This window comes from Cebus imitator, unplaced genomic scaffold, assembly GCF_001604975.1.
Source record: "Cebus imitator isolate Cc_AM_T3 unplaced genomic scaffold, Cebus_imitator-1.0 Scaffold16, whole genome shotgun sequence".
Classification (NCBI taxonomy): Eukaryota; Metazoa; Chordata; class Mammalia; order Primates; family Cebidae; genus Cebus; species Cebus imitator.
In genome coordinates this window covers 9,468,944-9,485,511 of record NW_016107331.1, presented here as the reverse complement: position 1 = coordinate 9,485,511, position 16,568 = coordinate 9,468,944, and the positions used below count along the sequence as shown (strand labels likewise).

Here is a 16,568-nt window from a genome sequence, read left to right as displayed (position 1 = left end):
ACTCTTCAAAGTAAAGGACACAAACCAAAGGTACTTATACACACCTTTTGTGATTTTTATTTCTAGGAGATGGATCAAATTAAACTCCAAGAATGTTTTCTGCCCGGTAAAGATTCCAGCAACACACATAGGTACAGACTCAGACACTTAGTCCAAGAGTAACTCCAAGAAGGTTTTCCTGACACTGACAAGAGGGGGTGAGTTTGGGGGTAAAAAAGAAAAAATAAATAAAGCATTTCCAGCCCATATATTGTAAACTCACCTATTCACATATTGGTGATATTTAGAAGCAGCCTAATAAAAATTAAAGGACAACTGGGTTGTCACAATGTACCAAGACCACAAATTCATATTGAGTGACTTTTCTAGTAATACCAACACAAAATCAAAATATAAATTTCCCTCAACATATCAGAAATAATATATATTCTATTTAGTTCCAAGAAAGAAAAAAAAACTTTTATAACTTGAGAAAACTCAAAATATGTGACAATCTGTCACTAAATTAAAATAAGCTATAGTAATAAGTGACTATGTAAAAACCCAACTGCAGCTATGCGTTCATCTTCACATACAAAGGCTATTTCTAAACGGGTCAGAGTAAAGCTTTGGCTGATACATGCTGATGGCAGAATAGGGCCAGAAATGAGCCAAAGCTGTGTGTATTCCAAAGCTCACTGATATTTAAATCTGGAGTGGGTCTTTGTGCTTACATTTGAACATGTTGTGAGAACACGAGCCTCCTGTTGCTTTGTAGTAATACATGCTCATTCTTATGAAATGTTTGCCTTGTATGGTTAAGGTATTTTACTGAGGCTATAAAAGGAGGGCACATCACTTTGGTGGGGATAGAGGAGAATCAACACAACTATTTTGCTAGTGCATTACTGCTAATACACATCCCTCAAATAGAAGCATGACCTGACTGGGAAGCTTTAAAAGACTAGAGTAGTAGAGACATTGTCCTATGACTTGGGAATGGGAACAAGGTATTTCTCCATAAGTATGTATTACTTCCCCTTAGCTGAAATAAGCACAAGAAATAACTAATGTTTTTCTCAGCTATAGAGACAGAGATAAGAAAGAATACAAAAAAAAAGACTATGGCCATAATAAAAATTAGGAATACACAGTCACCACAAATTACCAGAAGATGAGAAAGAAATACTCTGTCCACTATACTACTGACATACACTGGAATATTTTAATAGAAGAAGTTTTAAAGGATTTGGTGCACAACCAGTTCTTATTTCAGAAAATCAAAATTGATAAAAATTTTCAGTGAAAAGCAATATACAATTGGCTATTAGAATTGGCTATCTAGTTCTTTGTACCTTCCACAAAATTGCAAGGTATTTTTTAACTTTTTATTTCAAGGTAATTAAAAATTCACAAAAACCTGCAAAAAAGTGTACAGGGAGGTCCTGTGCACCCTTCCTCTAGTCCCACTCTCAATGTTAACATCTTGCTAAACTACAATATTAAAACCAGGAAACTGTCAATGGTACAATCCATGGAGCTTTTCATAGAATCCATAGATATTTGCCAGCTATACATACACATATCTGTGTCTGTGTATGTGTGGATAACTCTATGCCATTATATCACACGTGTAGCTTCGAGTAACCCCTAGCACAATCAAGACACTTAACTATACCATCACCATAAGACTCCCTAGTGCTACCACTTTATGTCCAAGCCACCCTGTCCTCTTCCCCTCCCTAACCCCTGGCTACCAGTAATCTGTCTCTAGAATGGTCTTATTTCATGAAGGTTGTATAAATGGAATCATTCAGTAATGTATCTTTTTAAGACAGGTTTTTTTCACTCAGCACAATTTCTCGAGGTTCATCCAAGTTGTTGCCCATAATAACAGTTCATTAGTCTTTATTGCAGTAGTCTGCAGCATGCTCATATCACAGTCTGTCCAACCATTCACCCATTGATGGACATCTGGGCATTGCCAGGTTTTGACTATTACAAATAAAGTTGCTGTGAACATTCATGTTCAAGTTTCTGTGTGAAAATTAAACTGCAACATTTTTGAGGGAATGAGTGGTGTTTTACTCACCACTGTATTCTCAACACTTTATATGACACATAGCAGGTAATCAAAAAGGTCTGTTAAAGAAATGAATGAGTGAACCAAAAAAAAATTCCTCTAAGTGGCAAAAAATAAAAAAGGACTCATCTGTTGGGGAAAACCTTGTTGGCAAGAAAAATACTGAGAAGAGGTCCTGAACGGGCACTGACAGTTTTAAGACTGCAGCAGTGTTTCAGAAAGATTTCCTACACACACACACACACAAACAAACATCATTCAGAATATTTTAAAATTTGTTTTAAATATTGAGCTTCATGTTAAGAAGCTGTTTGGATTAATAAGCTATAGCTGAACTTTTGAAGAAACAACTGAGGAGACTTCCATTTCTAGCCAAGATGGACTGAAAGGAACTGGACATGCCCTCCTTCCTTAAACAACCAAAAATGAACCCTGACAAAATATATGAAACAATGGTTGTCAAGACATAAGATATCAGACCACAAAGGACATTGATCCCTGAAGGAGGTGAGTCCTGTGATGACGCTCGCTTACGGTCCTAAAGGTTTCTTCGCAGTGGCACAGGTGGGGCAACTAACTCAAAGGAGGCAAACTGCCTGAGTTGAGGAAACAGAGCTGAAGGTATGGGATAATAAAGTGGCTAGAGCTTTCAGGACAGAGTTCAGGAGAGAGCAGATGCATAGACAATAATCCCTTGAAATCTGCAGAGAGTCACAGAGATCTGGATATAAGTGTGAGGAAACTACCCAAGGCTGGGAAAAGAAACATCTGAAATAATTATAGGGGGAACAGTACCTGGCACCTTCCTAGGGCTGGAAATAGGCCTTTTGTCACCAGTCAGAATGGAAAATCTCTTAATTCATATGCAATTAGGTAAAACCTCAGTAGTGGGAAATGAGGTAGACTATGCACTGCTCTGGTCTCTCCTAGCTAACATTTTAATCCTGAAAAATGGAAAGCAAAAAGAGCCAAGTGAATCTTTCTATATCTAGCTGGTGGCATTACACCAAGAAACAATTCTACATGACTTAAAACCTCAGTAATATATATATCTTTACAGAGAAAAGAGCGACAGTATACAGGATGTGTACATCACGACTGATGGTAGTAGTCTTGGTATTATTACTCTGAGCCTGTCGTAAGTGTATTGTAGCATAAAGCAGGTAAGTTGCTAGTATCATTAAGAATTAGGACTGTAGGATGGTCAGCTGGGGAGAAAGGACATTGATGTGATACAAGATTGATGTGACTAAATTAAAAACCTGTTGACCTGTATGTTAATAGGAAGTATTAGTGTTAGCTCCTGTTGTATTTAATCTTAAAATTATACACACAGACACACACACACACACACACACACACACACACACACACACACTTTTTCTAGCTCTTTGAAAGGGCTTAGATTAAGGACTAAGTCAGCAGCAATGAACTCACTAATTTCAAGATTATGGTTTTCAAGTACTATTTCCAAGACCAAAAAAAAAAAAAAAACACTAGAATTTCTTGGATAATTGCCTGATTCCAGGATTGGAAAGGAAATGTTAATGATGAGGCTGTTATATTTTGTCATACCAATTATCATGGAAGCGCTCAAAAACTTGAAGTTCTTTCAAAAACACATAGGAACCAACAGAGATAAACTTTGAGTAATCAGAGATGTGGCAATCTGGGAATTCATAATTATGATAACTGCAATTTTGAAGTACATCCATGTTCATAATAAAATTTTTAAAACCATTGGTAAACTTTAGAGGATGTTAAAGAACCACACATTATGTTAGGAACTGATAAAAGAATCAAGCATCCATCCTGATTTTCTTATATAAATTGAAACTATAACACTAGTTTACAAAAGCATTCAACACAATAAATAAACCAGAAATGACAGTTATATTGACATTTTTCAAGGTCTAAGGAATAAATGGATGTAGGCTATGATCAACACCACCTGCTAATGTCACAAAAAGAGAAAGAGCCAGTAGTCTTGCCCCCATCCCCTAAATGAATTTGATCAAGTTTCTAGAGCCTTTACTACCCATTAACAGGTAAGAAACAGGGCCGAGGAGTTCATTAAATGACTCTACAGGAATGCAGCAGCAAATTCAGACTATGGAAAGCTGTACAGCACAAATAATCCAGTTTCTTAAGAAACCAGGGAAAATAAACATAAACCTATAAATTAAGAGACATATTAACCAATTACAACATATAGACCTTATTTGAATCCTGCTTCAAACAGTAGAGAATACAAAACTTTAGGGGACAACCTGAAAATTTTGAATATTGGTTTTATATATTTGAGGATGTTTTAGTTGTGATTCATTTTTCAGTCAAAAAAAAATAATCTTTTAAAGATACAAACTGAAATGTTACCAGATAAAATGATGTCATGTCTGGGATTTGCTTCAGAATAATTTGAGGTGGAAGCAGAAAGTGGAAACAACAATGATGAAACAAACTGGCCCATGAGATGACAGCTGTTGAAAGTAGGGATGGTTATACAAAAGTTCATTACCTTTTTCCCTCTGCTCTTCTAATATATTCCGAATTTTCATAGCAAAAAGGTAAATACACTTAAAAGTAAACAAATATATACTAGTTTGAGGTGGTGGTTGAGGACTCAGAAGTTACAGTCTGTATTTCTGAATGAAAGGAATTTCTCAAACATGCAGATATCAGAGCTATGTAGGATTCCCTCAATAGAGAACCATGTTTTCTCTGCACAGAACACTGGTTTCTGAGCAAGGATAGGCCATTTCTCTGAAAACAGATCTGGCAATATGAAAGTGGTTGTCTACGTAACTGAAGATACCAAAAGAAAAAAAGAAGACCAAAAAACTGGGTCTACAAATGTGGTTGTTGGTTCTCCCTGTTTTTTTTTCAAATAAGGCTCGGTTTAGGAGCAGTCTAATAGAGCATGTGACTGCTATCCTTCCAATAGTATCTTTGCAAATAAATACAACCCATACAATTCAATTGTCCATCCCATTTTTTCTGTTTGTTTATTCATCTTCAACAGCAGTTTCACCTCACACTTTTTGGATTTTTCATTCTGAGGCAAGGAAGAGGGATCTTTAGAGATGTCAGAAAAGTTTTCTGATGTCAGATAATTCATTGGAAAGTATGTTTTATCCAGAATCCTACAGTTTTTCTGCATGAAGGAACACTGAGTAGCTTGTCCAAGATTTTGCCAAAGGAAGTCTCTTCTCTCTCACTTATCTGAATCCTATACTTCCTTCCAAAAGAACATGCCCAGGTCCAACAAATGGAGTTTAAGGATGAATGTCTTCCATTTAAAAAAACATTTCTCAGAGTGTCTAGGGTTCAATATCCTACAAATAATCAGCATTCGATAATGAGTTTACTGACTTTTAAAATCCATATAAATTTTAAATTTTCAATATTATTTTATAGGCAATTATTCTGTTTATAATATTACTGTCTAGCATTATTATAAAAGTATCATCATAAATCCTAATGATCATTTTCACTAAATGCCTGAGAAGGTCACGGGAGATTCAAATTCTGATGTGTGCTTTGGGAGCAGAATCAACTTTTGGAGAAACAAGGCTAGCACTTTTTGAGGTCAATTACATTTTTTCAGATGGAGTTTTGCTCTTGTTGCCCAGGCTGGAGTGCAATGGCACAATCTTGGCTCACTGCAGCCTCCACCTCTTGGGTTCAAGCAATTCTTTTGGCTTAGCCTATCAAGTAGCTGGGATTACAGATGTCTGCCACCATGCCCGGCTAATTTTGTATTTTTAGTAGAGACAGAATTTCACCATGTTGGGCAGGCTTGTCTTGAACTCCTGACCTCAGCTGATCCAACCGCTTCAGCCTCCCAAAGTGCTGAGATTACAGGCATGAGCCACTGTACCTGGCCAATTGTAACTAAACTTTTAAAAATATTTGTCCCCATAGTTAGAATTTGCATGAGCGTATTTATTTTTTTTCACACAGTCTTGTTTACAATGGCCATTTTAAAAGTTGCTATCCCAAGCTTATAAAGCAATTTTATAATTGCTTTATAAGGAATGTCTCCCTGTTGACCATATTAAAAGCATTCATTTAGGAGAAAATATCATAAATCCTACTGTAATAATAATTCAAATATTAAAGTAAACATAAAAAATTATATCATTTGACAAAATACCAAAAAAAAAAAAAAAGAATAGAAAATCTCTGCAGGAGGGTATTTAATTTCTAATGAAAACAAAACAGTACTCTTTACAATTTGGCCTATTACATGACAGTATTTCTCAAAATCCTGCTAAATTAATGTTGCAACACAGTTTTTCAGGCACTGATGATTTTAGTTATGGTCAATTGTACTTGATATACAGATAAGAAATAACTGATGGAGATATCAAATCTATACATATTTGACTCTCTCCACATTTCTAAGTGATCTAGACGAGAACTAGGTTGTTTATAAGGTAGCCACTAGCTATGTGTGAGCTATTTATATTTAAATTAATTAAATGTAAATACAATTTTAAATTAAGTTTCTCTGTTGCACTAGCCACGTGTCAAGTACTCAACAGCCATATAAGGCTAGTGAGCGCCACGTTGGGCAGTACAGATATGGAACATGTCCATTATCACAGAAAGTTCTAGTAAACAAAGTCTGTCTACATTAGAAAGGCTAATACTGATGAATGGAAAATCTCAAATATAAACATAAAATATATTTTTATAGCAGTTTGCCTTCTGTTATAGGAAGTTTCATTAAATATGTCAAATTTAAATGTTTTTTTTTCTGGAAAAATCTATATTCTAATGTAAACCGTTAAAATTGTACCATGAGCACTGTACTGTAGATTTTCATTTTCCCCATATTACAAGGACAACAAATTTGAAAAGATTCCATTTTCTCAAGATAGTGAATTACAACATTACCTGGTCTTTTCCTTCATTTAGCATTTTCTTTCTTTGTAAAGATGTATTCTAACCCCTCTCTGCTGCCAACTTTACTCAGCAAAACCCACCTTTATTATGCAGCAAGGATTTCCTACTTTAGAAGGTAGTACTTCGGGCCTCAAACTCCACACCTGTGAAGTTTGTAAGTTACATAAAAAATTAAATTCCTAGCCAGACCTTCCTAATAGGTGAGGAGGCCCCTGGGCCTTTCCAAACTTCCAGGAAATTCCTTAGTCTGACACAACTTTTCTCAATTCAGAAAGATGCATGTTGTGACATATATTAAAAGACAGAAATACGTGAATGCATAAACAATAGAATTTGACATAATTATGTGATAAAGTGAAATGCTCCTGCAGTTAGATATTGAACATGAAAGGCCTCTCTAATTCTTCAGAGAAACTGTGAGATAATCTCTACCATTTATGCTTAGCAAGGAGCCATGCTGTAGAGAAAAAGTAGAAATACACACAAGTGACAAAAGCAAACAAAATACATATGAAAAACTCTCAAACCACCCTCGATGAAAGGTAATATGTCTGTATTGAAATATTAAGTAAATCATATAGTGAATATAGAAGGCAAAAAATGAGGTCTATAATTACATGAGTATATAGAAGATGTTAAGTATTTTCGTGAAAAAAGTATGCAAACAATAATGAATAATCATTTCATATTGAAAATAATTTAATTTTAAAAGTAGATAGTACAAATATGAAAAAACAATGAAGTCCATCTAAGGAAATAGTAGAAATTTCAAATATTTTAGGAATGATTTTCTCCAGAGTAGCATGTTGTTTAGAAACTAAATTTCCACAGTAGATTTCATAGCTCCTGAAAATGAATTAAAACTTTGATATTAGCTGCAGAAATGCACATTAGTTTGGGGGGAGGGGAGAAAGAAAATAATGTGCCAACCTCCCAACCCTTTCCCCAAACAGATTTTTGCATCTTGGTAATTACACTTACTTTCAGGATTCTTTTCTTGGTTTAAACATGTAATCTTGTCTCTTTGCTCACTTACTCACTCTTCAAGCAAGCCTACAGCCAAATAAATTGCCATAAATGTTTACCGATAAACCATTATTTTCCAAGAAATTTTTTCTTAATTTTTAAAATTTAACAAGCTTAACTACAATTAAGAAACCTCTCCCGGCACAAGGGCTCTGAAACATCGTTTGGGTCTTGGAAAGGTTTGAAACTCTCAATTCATTAGGACTTTGAGTAGCGGTTTTGTACCTAAGAATAAGAACTATTGGAGAGATTGGGACTAAACACATAATTTTATGAAATATGACGAAAATGTGAGAGTTTTGTTATGGCACACATAACAATCAAGAACCTGTTTCTTTTTAGCAAGCTCCTAAAAAGTACCTCCCTTATAATTATTAAATACAAACACTCACTTATTCAGTACTCAGCTAGCTTTTAAACTCTGAACAGAAGTACACAGTGAGAGAGGTACTTACATGGTTTCCTTGGATACTGGATGATGCCATTCAGGTCTATGTTTTTATCTGAGAGTGGTGCCCTGTGGAGAAACGAGGCTTGGTGAGTGGCTGTTTATACATAGTAAGTAAATAGGAACTTTGTTTATTTGACAAAGCATTTTTTTATTTTGAGCAAGCTTTCCTTTCTCATCACACCCAACTCCTGTAAACAGCAATAATATGATAGAACAGGTACTCTGTACAACTCTTTTTAACTCCACTTAAGAAATCATAATTATTAAGGCAGAAGCTTGGAATGCTTTGACTAAGCATTCCAAGAGCTTCTTTATATATCTTGACTATTTTATTTATGTCAAGCATATTAATGAATATTGCCTGCCTCTCTATCTTCCTCAAAAGGAATATTTCTCAAACCACTAATAAATAAATTCGACTAAAACATTCACATAAATGATAAATTTCCTTACCTTAACCAAAAGAGAAGAGATATCAAGCTTTAGCCAGTTTCTAAACATGAAGGGTTTCCACAGACCTTAGCTGCCATTTTAAACGCTCTTGTGATTTCCTAGATCCCCAATAGTTTTAGTGCAATGAGCATACAATTTTGACATTCAGTCCCTCAGAACTACACACATTCTAATTTTGGCAGTATGATTAATCCCTCGTATGTGATAAGTTATTTAACCTTCTAATATTTCTTAGGATCGAAAAGAACAAATGAGCTGCAGCAAAGAATGGCAAATAACTCTAATGCTTAACACAATTTAATAACCTGAAATGAAGTAAGTATGTGCTATGTTTCCATTAAAAAGTTTCCAGCCACAATTAATTGAACGAAAACTTGTCTTGTTCCAAGATTATTCTTGGAAATGTAATTTTAAAATCTGCTTGAAATGAGGAAACTTACTTTTTTATACCATATGAAAGCAATTTCATTTTTTAGGAATGATTTTTGGATAGACTTCCTATTGGATATTTTCCATTGGAACTAGCAGCATAGGGGGTCGGGAGAGGGGGAGGGGAGGGAAGCAGTTCTGTGTTCTTTTGCCAGCACTGACAAAGGTCTGGTTGTCAGTGATACCTTTACAGCTAAATTTACTCCAGAGTGACAGAAACAGGTGCACCTCGGCCTGCCAGACACTTGTGCAGAGGGATCACGCATCTCACGGCTCGACGATCAAGGGGGCAAAGCCTCGGTCTTCATAGAAAAGGAGAGGAGGCAAACGCAGCCCAAACTGGGGGGTTTCTCTTCAAAGCCAGCTGGTCTGGCTTTATTCTACAGGAATTTTTTTACCTGTCAGAGTTTGGACAACAAAGCCCTCAGCAGGTGCTGACGGGTACAACTTCCTGGAGAAGCAGAAAGGCACTGGTGAGTTTCAATTGCCAAAATGTATTTTTTAATCTCTAAAAGTTAATTTTGTTGTCTTGAAACAGGCACCACTGAGGTACCTGTGTTCACAAAGTTGATGAGACCATTGGAATCAGAGCCAACTCGCTCAACAGTGGGTTTGCCTGGTGTGAAAGTAAAGCTGTTACCATGTACAAATTTTTAGACTTTTTTTTAGGTTTTTAAAAAAAAGATTATTTTTAATATTGGTCTCTTTCATTATTGTTTTCAATATTTGGAAGATGAAAAGTTAATTACGTATGTAATATTAGACTGTTTCACACATAACATTTTAGTCTCTTTTTTATCTAATTATGTCATCATCTTTTCTGAATAAAAAGTTATTTTCTAATAAATCTCCCAAATAAGAAGGTGCAATGGTACACGCTCTTTTCAAAAATTACATGTGCTGCATTTTTTAAATGTGTGCATGTTACAAGAACATTATTAGAGAGAATATGCAATTAACTTTATTTTAACACATTTTAAAAATACATATTGCATGTATAATTTAAAAATTTAAAACATATTTTATGTTTAATAATTAAATAATAGTATATCGTATTATAGTAAATATTATTTAATAATTAAAAGTGGCAATATTTTCTCATTACTTTACAAAGAGTTTCTTTCGAGAAAAATATTTGAAATAAACAACCAAGACAGTCCTAAAGCATGTTTTTACGTCATTGATTTCCAAAATTAGTACATTTATGTATTTTTTATTTTTATTTTGTGAATTCAAAAGTTTAGGCAAAAATATTTTTTTCAGAATAGGATTTTAATTAATGCAAAATATGAAAAAATGAGACCACATGTTAGGACATATTTTTAAAAAGTGATTCTATTTCAGGGACTCATTCTTTTAACTATGCTTCACAGCATTTCTCTACAAATTTTTATATTATAGTAAATTGAAAACATTTATTTAAGCAAGTAAGCAGCTCAAAGCTAGAGCCTATACATAGTAAACATATGAAACCATTTTAATAACCAAATTCCATATTCACAAGCAACAAAGGCTAATGAATTTAAAAGACACAACAGTATACATTGATCAAGAATGCTATAAGTTATTATGCATAAAATCAATTTTCTTGGCTGTGGGGGGTAGAATTGGTGCTTAAGAAAGAAAAGACTCCTACCAATATAAATTACTATGAGGCAATTGTTTTACTATGATGATCCCATAAATAACTTCTAATCTACATCCTTAATACATAGCTGTATAGTGGAAAAAAGATGAGATCTGACTTTTTTAATGACCACTGCACCTGAAATAATTTTCAAATCAATAACAACATAAATATGCCACAAATGTATAGCTATCATTACTCTTTTAAACTGTCGTAATTACTGTTGAAAATCAGAAAATATTTGTGGTTTAAAAAATTATCAGAAATGGTCCACCCAAACAAAGTATCTAATATTTTTAAAACATAATCTTATCCACAAACATTTTAATGCACCCATATTCTAAAAAATTAAAACCCAAATATACTTTTTATTATAAATGGTTACAAGCAGAATGTATTTCAAATGATTAAAACATTTAAATATATATGTGTATTTATTGCTGTTTCAAGCTGCCACTTTTGTATGATATTTTGTCATGTTTCATTGTATTGATTCAGCCACTTGAGTAATTATAGTTGCTAAATTTTTAGAATAACTTCATTTGTCTCTGAAAAAATTAGTATATATTTCATGCACTTGAAAATTTTACTTTTCTTTTTCTAGTCTGTTAAATACTATATTCCTGAACAATCACATCATTGACTTTTAAAGATCATAGTTACTGCAAAACTGAACATGTGCTCTTATGTTGACTTCAGAATTATATTTGTTAACTTTTCATGTGCATTACTGTTGGCTATAATTATTACATTGTCACTAACATTAAGTGTAAGCAAGCCAAAAGCTTCTGCCAAACTATTGTTTATGACTCTATCAATTATTTAAGTGTAAATGAACCTATTGGAAATAATGTTAGATATAGCTCAAATATTTCAAAATAACTAAAATGTATCATTTTAACTATGCCTGAATTGTAGACTTACTCTAAAATCCTATTATTTTTTTCATTATGAAAAGAAGCTGTAAATTCTTGTTCACCATGCAGCTATGTTTGTCTTTTCTAATAAATTTTCAACATTGTGTCACAAAAATACCTATGCCAGCTCCCTCAATGTATGGGAATGGTTTATTTTAATAAAATATTGGAGTTTAAAGTAGCATTGATTTACACCTGCTCTAAATTTTTAACGTTAAAACATATGCATTTCAAGCATTATTTGCAAGATATCCTCCTGTCTTAAAGATAGTTTATTTACAGTGGAGAAAATTGTTTTCCTGTTTCAAAAAGACACTTAGAAAAACATTTTGTTTAACCCTATATGTTAATAGAAAAAAATCTTGATTCTTCCAATAATTAATGTCAATTAATTATATTGTGAATATTAGCCTATTTAATTTCAGTACAACAAAGTTTCCAGCTAAAATGGTTTACTTGTATTTAAAGCAACGAAAATATTTTGGCAGCTTTACATGTATCTCCTCATTGACCAGCCACCTGACTGACAGCTGTCAACTGTCCATGTGCCAAATGTAACCCAGTAAAGATAAAAATTACATATTACTCATCCCTGTTGATAATACCTGGTGCCAGTAGGTTTTCAAATAGGAATAACTAGACTCTAGATAAACAAACAAGTAAGTGAGGAATCATTTCTACTGCCTACCATTCCTCCTTTGTCACTAACTCATTTTCCCTTCTTTTTCTGATTGATCCCTTTTCCCTTGATGTCCATATCTACAAAGTTATTTTCTTAAAGAAGCTTCCAGAGTATGTTACAGAGTGTGGCCATGAAAATACTGGGCAGCCAGGTAATGATGCCCACACATTTCTTTTAGTCATATTTTCTTTTGAGCTCCTAAACTCTTTCAGAGTTATGGGAAAAAAGCTTTAAAACTTTCAACTTCTCATTTTCAAAGAAAATAAAATCAAAGAACAAAAATGAAATTTACCAAAGGTCACCAAGGTAGCTATGTAGATACAGACTTGGATCTGTCTCTCAACTATAAGTAACAATGATCACATGGAAAATTAATGTGAATTACATTCCTTTGAAGAACACTTTTCAGTCACCAAACTTAATACCTTGTTAGAGAAATACACATTTTTATCACAGCATATTGAAATGTAGGTCTAAAAAAATATAAGACTATAAATATACTAAAACATCTATGGTACAAACTTTTTGGTTTGTTCTACCATTTAAATGGATTTACAAACTGGAAATATTTATGAATGTATATGAAATAGCAGAAATAAAAAATAATCAAAGGTAATACATATATTTGGAAGATAAATGTAGAAATAAAAAATATAGGTTGGAATATAGGATTTTTTAAGATTTGGAGTAATTAAAAATACTAAATATTCTAACACATGAGCATATATATATATATATATTCAAGTGCATAATACATTATATAGTTCATATAACTGACTTAACTGACTAGCGTGTGTGTGTGTGTGTGTGTGTGTGTGTGTGTGAATTAAAAAAACCTCACTGGATCCCAGAGGCCACATCAGCAAGTGTTTCCTAACAGCTCAGAAATTCTACCATTCAATAATCCTGTATTAATATAACAATCTTATATAATTCCAAAATTATTCATTATATTAATAAGTATTTGATATTTATATAATTTGTTGATGATATTTGTGCAATATATTAATCCAGTCAGGGTTATGAAAATATTAATATTCAAGCCAAATATTTGTCTTATGGATCTGCGGAAAAGAAATTGTTTAGTTGAAATCTACCACATTCTGAATTTAAAAGAATTTATCTTAGTCCTGGGCTTTGGAGCAGTACTTGCTTATAAGAAATGTCAGCTTTAAAACTCAGACATACAAATTAATAAGAAGAAAATAAGCGATAAAGCTTAAAATATTGAGATAAAATATAGGAAGAAATTGTGGCCAGGGTTCCTCTGCAAGGGATTTATCTAAAATAATCAACATTTTAAAGTCTGACTAACAACATCATTTAGCAACTAAATTGTATATCTAAATTTGAAAATGTATTTGCTTATTCCATTACATTTAGTCCAAATCAACATTAGTCATTAATCAACAAACCATTTAACAATATGCAATAGCAGTATGCAAATCAATTGCAAGCAAAATAATCAGTAAATAGCATCCATTTCTAGCAATTTGAAAGATAGGAGTGTGGAAGCAAAACGTGCAAAAGCACAAGACTTTCAAGTAAGTTTAATCATTGCCCTGCATCCCAAAGGGGTTTTAGTGAAAATGAGTGACTTGTCCCTTATCTGCCTCTGATGATAAAGGCCTCCTCATTAGAGTTGAAGAGTGTTCTTCAAAGAGCACCAGAGCAGAAGTAGGAAGATTTGAGTTGGGCTCTCTGTTTCACTGCAAAGTAATTTTGTGACTGGAAACACATCACTTAACTTCTGTGACGCTACTCAATGGATGGGCCCTTTTGCTCAGTAATGTACAAATCAGAGGAAAGGAAGTTTTAGTTATCCAATGAAAGATATTTCCTGTTTTATGTGAGGAAGTCTCAAAAGGAATCTGGATCATTATCAGTGGGTTCCTGTCTGCAGTGACATGCCCCACACTGTCCCTATTGCTATAAGTAGCCCACCATATAGGCATTCCAAGTCATTAAAACTGACACAGTATCTAGCCTGTGAAGTCAGTGGGCAAAACAAAATCACTTTGCAATACACTCCAGACCAGCAGGCCATATTTTTTCTACTTGGGAACCCTAGTAACGTAATACAAAAGTCTCATTCTCAAAATTATATTATGACGCGAAGCTTTGAACCTTTCAGTATGCACTGTAAGGCTGAATTGACAAAAAGGACTAAATGGTCATTTCATACTTTTAATTTTATAGAATAAGAGGACAATTTGCAAACTTAGAAAGATATTCTACACACACACTGCTGTAAGCCAACATGATAATGTATTTGTTTAGGTCAGGAAAATGTTGGAACAAGAAACAGTGTTCAAAGTATCTGAATCCTAGTATAGTATGTCTGCTACATGTAAGTATTTTGGTTATGTTTGATGAATAAATGGATTGAAATAATGGATAAATATAGGTGGGGAGTTCAATATTTTTAAGGAAACTTGTAAAGCAATAGTTTTACAAGAGTAATAATCATTTATGATTGCTATTTTTATTTCCACAAGGACAGAACTAAAACATGATGAATGTATTTAAAAAAGAAATCTTAATCCAAAAGAGGTTAAAGACCTAAGATATGGATCACTCTGTTGCCAACGATGGCAAAGTTGTGCAGGTTCTTTATGACTGCTTGACAGACGGAGGTGATTACTGAGGTCATAAGGAACATTTGCACTGATTGAAAATCTCTTTACAAAGAAGCCACATTCCTCAAGTGACTATGACCAGTGGCAGTCCTATTTTCATGGAGTCTAGTCTCATAGCAGCTGACAGCCACTGAAGCATGAAAATGTTTGGGAGTTCCTTGTCACCAATGGTAGAGGTCCCTGGATCTGAAGCCCATTTTACAGGTTTTGCTGAGGTATCAGGACCCAATGGACAGATTCCATCCAAGAAAAGATAAGGGCTATCCCTCATACAAGCAAAGATGAAGAATTGTACAGAAATTTGAGATAATTAGGTTTCCATATTGCTTAACTAGTTTTCTAATTACAACAGACAGAGTATTGTGGCGTGTCTTCTTTTTTCTCGTTTACAATTTTGAACAAAGATTCACCTTACCATTTTGAAAGAGTCTCATGACTTTAAAAGTTGCACAGAATTTGTTAACATTAGTGGAGAGAACAGGAGTAAATAACAAATGGAGAGAACAAAAAGTTATGGCATTAGAGGGATCTGTGGATCTCATGCTTCCCCTCATCCTAAGAGAGCAGCAGGCAAATAAGTCCTATGCAAGAACCATTTGAGGAGCCTGTTACAATGCAGATTCCCTGAGATAGCAGCTTAGAGGGCCTGAGGCAGGGCCCAGGAATCTGCATTCTAACATGCACCTGGGTGATTCTGAGGCACTTTGATAAACTGTTCTTTGCGCTAGCCTGTTAACATCCTTAAAAGGAGCCTTCTTTTGTGAGGAGGATCAGTTCTCCTGCTCTACAGTAACAAGAAAACTAACAATGAGTGATCCCAAGTCCCAAAAGGTCAAAGGGAGCATATAGACACAGCTATAGACTTTGCCTTTTAAATGTATTGTCTGATATAATTAAACACTACTGTATTGAGTGGTTCATTTATTTTAATTATCTTAGGTAGATTGGAAAATAAGTGCCGTTGAATACTAGTGAAAAGCCAGAAAAAAATCATTATCAAGTTTTCTTAAGTTTAAGATGCTAAATAATACAGTTTGAACTGTGATGAAAAGGCTTGGGGGAACTCTTCAGGACAGTCATTAAAACAATACAATCAGCGCTTACCATGGGAAGTATGAGAGCATACAGCATACACATTCACCAAGTTTTAGAATGCTCAATGAATCATCGCTGACCTGCAGAGTTTAAGAGGTTATAGCCCAGTGGTAATGTGAAAGAAACCACAGGCTCTATTCTCCTGTGGATGAGTTTATTTTGTGGCCATAGACTACACAGACTAGAATCTCACAGCTATGAAAGGATGAGGTGAGACTGTGTGGATGCATGAACATAAATTCTTCACAAATACTACATAACCAACACAAGCGCAGA

At 34.0% G+C, this 16,568-nt stretch overlaps 1 protein-coding gene and 1 long non-coding RNA gene across 13 annotated transcripts in view; one reads left to right on the top strand and one right to left on the bottom strand.

Annotated features, from left to right (window-relative positions):
* The window catches only part of LOC108289130, a 49,568-nt gene extending 40,404 nt beyond the window's left edge, over nt 1–9,164 (bottom strand). The window contains exons 1-3 of one of the 4 annotated variants that reach the window (XR_001819007.2): nt 8,904–9,159; nt 8,455–8,516; nt 2,858–3,006 (exon numbers count right to left, since the gene is read on the bottom strand). This is a non-coding gene — a long non-coding RNA (uncharacterized LOC108289130). Of the gene's footprint in view, nt 1–2,857; nt 3,007–8,454; nt 8,517–8,903 lie in introns of all 4 variants that reach the window. The other 3 variants (XR_001819008.2, XR_005196887.1, XR_005196886.1) reach the window with 3 other exon arrangements.
* Nucleotides 9,165–9,606: 442 nt separating this feature from the next.
* The window catches only part of MEF2C (myocyte enhancer factor 2C), a 181,623-nt gene continuing 174,661 nt past the window's right edge, over nt 9,607–16,568 (top strand). For 4 of the 9 annotated variants that reach the window (XM_037731401.1, XM_037731405.1, XM_037731381.1 and 1 more), the window contains exon 1: nt 9,611–9,805. The gene's annotated coding sequence lies outside the window, so the exon portion shown is untranslated. Of the gene's footprint in view, nt 9,806–16,568 lie in introns of all 9 variants that reach the window. The other 5 variants (XM_017508438.2, XM_017508395.2, XM_017508302.2 and 2 more) reach the window with 3 other exon arrangements.